This window comes from Haematobia irritans, unplaced genomic scaffold, assembly GCF_050003625.1.
Source record: "Haematobia irritans isolate KBUSLIRL unplaced genomic scaffold, ASM5000362v1 scaffold_6, whole genome shotgun sequence".
In the NCBI taxonomy this organism is placed as follows: domain Eukaryota; kingdom Metazoa; phylum Arthropoda; class Insecta; order Diptera; family Muscidae; genus Haematobia; species Haematobia irritans.
In genome coordinates this window covers 7,501-12,500 of record NW_027445819.1, presented here as the reverse complement: position 1 = coordinate 12,500, position 5,000 = coordinate 7,501, and the positions used below count along the sequence as shown (strand labels likewise).

General features: G+C 34.2%; 2 non-coding genes across 2 annotated transcripts; both read left to right on the top strand.

The window, feature by feature from the left end:
• Positions 1 to 2,250: 2,250 nt before the first annotated feature.
• Positions 2,251 to 4,236, top strand: LOC142242780 (small subunit ribosomal RNA). Its single transcript, XR_012724179.1, has one exon. It is a non-coding gene; the product is annotated as a small subunit ribosomal RNA (ribosomal RNA).
• A 466-nt stretch (positions 4,237 to 4,702) lies between these two features.
• On the top strand, positions 4,703 to 4,881 carry LOC142242775 (5.8S ribosomal RNA). Its single transcript, XR_012724175.1, has one exon. It is a non-coding gene; the product is annotated as a 5.8S ribosomal RNA (ribosomal RNA).
• The last annotated feature ends 119 nt before the right edge of the window (positions 4,882 to 5,000 follow it).

The window sequence follows — 5,000 nt, the reverse complement described above, 5'->3', positions numbered from 1 at the left end:
AGACAAGCGAGAAAGTGGTATTTTGAGCAGCCGGCCCGCCGGGCCGGCATTTTTCGCACTAAATGTTGCAGAGGGACAGTAGGAATTTATCTTCTGGAGTTTTTAAGTAATAGAATATATTGAGGGGGTCATTCCATTGAAGTATATCCAAATAATTTAATCCGCCGATCAAAAAAACGCACATTTTTGAAATTTGAAGACTTTGTCAAAAATTTCCCCTAAAAACTCATATAAATTTGTGAAAATCTAACCAATTTTCAGGTTTTATAGATTAAAATGTTTGTATTTATTAGTACTTTCATCATAATAAGAAAACATTTATATATTTTCATTGTTTGGTAAAAATTTTGCGAAAATCCCGTTTTTGAGTAAAATCAAATTTACCATAAAATGTATAGAATTTGTCAGAAATAAAAGTTTTATACATCAAAATGAATTTGTTTATTAAAGCGTACGTAGTTCTAATGGAAAAAATAAAAAAATATGATTTTCTGTTAACCTTAGGTGTATTTTTTGTGAAATTTCCGTTTTATTTCAGTTTTTGGTCTATTTTCTTAAAAATTTTGCAAAAATTCCAAATATTAACGGATATTAGAGCTTTATATCTTAGAATAAAAGAAAATATTATAGCATTATAAAAATATATAAATTTTATAAGAGTTTTTAAGATTTTCTACATTCACATGCAGTTTTATTCGAAAAAGACCATTTTTGGGCAAACTCAAAAAAAAAAGTAAAAATTTCATAAAAAATCGAAATTTGAACGGAAATGAATGATTTCTATGTCAAACGATGTGATTTAATTTGTTATATTTTTTAGTGGACAAAGAATTTGGGGTTTTTGGATACATGACATAGTTTTTTTGAAAATATTATTTTTTTTGGAAATTTTGGAAAATTAATTTTTTTTGTTTTTTTAAATCACTGCTTTATTTTTTTTTAAATGTTATTCCATAATATAATGGCAATTATTAGTAGAAATAAACAAAAAATGATTCGTTTAATTCTATCGACTATAACCGATTTTATTAACAATTTAGCGATTTTGGGCCTTTTTTGAAAAAAAAAAATATTTTTTTAAAATTATATACAACAACAAATATGAAATTTTTTTCCACCAAAAAATCCATAATTTCATTCCCGATCGTATGATATATGGTTTATGAAATTTGGACAACGATTTAAGTTTTTATTAAAAAAATACGTGTTTTGCAAGTACCCCAAAACCGCTATTTTATTTTTTGTAATGCTTATATCTCAAAAAGTACGGGAAAGAAAAAAAAAATTTTATGTCAACTGATAGATAATTTTGTTGGGAATATTTAATGTCAAAAGTTTTTATAAATCGTTATAGGTTTTAATTATTAAAAGTATTTAGAAGTTGAAAAAATAACAATTGCGAGACATGTCCGTTGAAACTACTATAGGTAATGGGTCTGTCATGAAAGCAATGGTCGAAGACAAAAATCATTTCACTATGAGCATACTGAATGATATCGACTAAAGCATTGCTAGTGGTTGAACGATGTGTCTTGGGCAAGCACACAGCGACTAGAGCAGACACACAAGCAAGTCAAGCAGTCATTCGGCATTTTAGTCGAGCAATGGCTAGTGTTTGCTATGTGTTTAGTATGGGTTTCGTTGATTTTACTTGAAGTGAATCAATGAGATGCTATGAGTGGTGGTTGATCGAATGGCAAGCGAGCTCGCATGTTAGTATAAGCAAGCAAGCAAGCAAGTCAGTCGATGGATGAAGTGAAGCAACGACAAACAACGACGACGATGGCACTTAGTTGGGTCATCATATTCATGGTGTGTTTCTTAAATTTCATGCAAGCATTTGAATGAATGTATGGAAGGTAAGAATAAAGGAATATAATTTTCTTTTTTGATTAGTAGCGTTGTTATGAGGCAAAGTAAAATTTGTAAGTCATACACACTGCTATGATGAGGAGAAATGAAAATATTCAGAAATTATGTGTGATTTTTGAAAATGTTTATCAAAATGGTAAACGAAAAATGAAATTTTTAATTTCATATTCAATATCAAGTGTATTATATTGAGAAATATTTTACACTGCGATGTGAAGAAGTAATGTTGAAATAAAATATTACAAAATAATATTGAAAAAAATACAATATTATACCAAAGAATTTGATTTAAAGAGACGAATATGTAGCTATTGCAGCGCATTTCGTTGATTTTTTCAAATTGGTATTTCGATTGAAAAAAATACTATTTAAAACATTATTCTGGTTGATCCTGCCAGTAGTTATATGCTTGTCTCAAAGATTAAGCCATGCATGTCTAAGTACACACGAATTAACAGTGAAACCGCAAAAGGCTCATTATATCAGTTATGGTTCCTTAGATCGTTAACAGTTACTTGGATAACTGTGGTAATTCTAGAGCTAATACATGCATTATAAACACGGACCTTTGGGACGTGTGCTTTTATTAGGCTAAAACCAAGCGATCGCAAGATCGATACTTTGGTTGAACTCTAGATAACTTGCAGATCGTATGGTCTTGTACCGACGACAGATCTTTCAAATGTCTGCCCTATCAACTTTTGATGGTAGTATCTAGGACTACCATGGTTGCAACGGGTAACGGGGAATCAGGGTTCGATTCCGGAGAGGGAGCCTGAGAAACGGCTACCACATCTAAGGAAGGCAGCAGGCGCGTAAATTACCCACTCCCAGCTCGGGGAGGTAGTGACGAAAAATAACAATACAGGACTCATAATAGAGGCCCTGTAATTGGAATGAGTACACTTTAAATCCCTTAACAAGGACCTATTGGAGGGCAAGTCTGGTGCCAGCAGCCGCGGTAACTCCAGCTCCAATAGCGTATATTAAAGTTGTTGCGGTTAAAACGTTCGTAGTTGAACTTGTGCTTCATACGGGTAGTATAGCTATAATTGTAGTTTGTACTATACCTTATGTATGTAAGCGTATTACCGGTGGAGTTCTTATATGCGTTAAATACTTGTATTTGCGTATGTTCCTCCTATTTAAACCTGCTTCAGTGCTCTTCATCGAGTGTTGTTGTGGGCCGGTACAATTACTTTGAACAAATTAGAGTGCTTAAAGCAGGCTCCAAATGCCTGAATATTTTGTGCATGGAATAATGAAATAAGACCTCTGTTCTACTTTCATTGGTTGTTAGATCAAGAGGTAATGATTAATAGAAGCAGTTTGGGGGCATTAGTATTACGACGCGAGAGGTGAAATTCTTGGACCGTCGTAAGACTAACTTAAGCGAAAGCATTTGCCAAAGATGTTTTCATTAATCAAGAACGAAAGTTAGAGGTTCGAAGGCGATCAGATACCGCCCTAGTTCTAACCATAAACGATGCCAGCTAGCAATTGGGTGTAGCTAATTTCATGGCTCTCTCAGTCGCTTCCCGGGAAACCAAAGCTTTTGGGCTCCGGGGGAAGTATGGTTGCAAAGCTGAAACTTAAAGGAATTGACGGAAGGGCACCACCAGGAGTGGAGCCTGCGGCTTAATTTGACTCAACACGGGAAAACTTACCAGGTCCGAACATAAGTGTGTAAGACAGATTGATAGCTCTTTCTCGAATCTATGGGTGGTGGTGCATGGCCGTTCTTAGTTCGTGGAGTGATTTGTCTGGTTAATTCCGATAACGAACGAGACTCAAATATATTAAATAGATGCTTTCAGGATTATGGTGTTGAAGCTTTTATAGCCTTCATTCGCGACCGCAGTAAAATGTGTTAGTGTTTGAATGTGTTTATAAAAGTGGAGCCGTACCTGTTGGTTTGTCCCATTATAAGGTCACTAGCTTCTTAAATGGACAAATTGCGTCTAGCAATAATGAGATTGAGCAATAACAGGTCTGTGATGCCCTTAGATGTCCTGGGCTGCACGCGCGCTACAATGAAAGTATCAACGTGTATTTCCTAGACCGAGAGGTCCGGGTAAACCGCTGAACCACTTTCATGCTTGGGATTGTGAACTGAAACTGTTCACATGAACTTGGAATTCCCAGTAAGTGTGAGTCATTAACTCGCATTGATTACGTCCCTGCCCTTTGTACACACCGCCCGTCGCTACTACCGATTGAATTATTTAGTGAGGTCTCCGGACGTGATCACTGTAACGCCTTGTGTGTTACGGATGTTTCGCAAAAGTTGACCGAACTTGATTATTTAGAGGAAGTAAAAGTCGTAACAAGGTTTCCGTAGGTGAACCTGCGGAAGGATCATTAACGTGTTCCAACCGTAAAACAAAAACGTTCTTTCCATAGCAATATGGTAAGAGCAAAACAAACAAAAAACTTTTACAAAACAAAAATGTATATATTTTATATACACAATGTACTGGGATTTTTCAAACACTTGAAAATTTCATACATTGAGCGATCAACCTAGATCGTAAAAAAACAATGTACTGGTGGATAAATGTTTTTTTGAAATCATACATTGAAAATCATACAATTATAGTTGTACTTATACTTGTTATAAGTTAATGTTCTTTTTTATTTCAATTTAGATTTTCTTAATTGAATTTCTATTGCGAGATATTTAAGAACTAAGACATTCGCAACAAACTTTGTATGTAAAATAGAAAATTATTGAAGAAATTGATATATGCCAATTGATTTTGGTGTATTTTTGATTTCTTTCAATAAAATGAATTGTGACCGTATGTAAAAATATGAAAAAAATAAATATCACTCTAAGCGGTGGATCACTTGGCTCATGGGTCGATGAAGAACGCAGCAAACTGTGCGTCATCGTGTGAACTGCAGGACACATGAACATCGACATTTTGAACGCATATCGCAGTCCATGCTGTAAGGTACTTTAATTAATTTTAAGGTGCTGCTTGGACTACATATGGTTGAGGGTTGTAAGACTATGCTAAATAAGTTGCTTTTATGATCGACCTTAGTTGGTTGTGTTTTAAGCACATATTATATTACTGGATGGAAATTTCGAAAGAGATGAAAATCCATAATATGAATAGTCA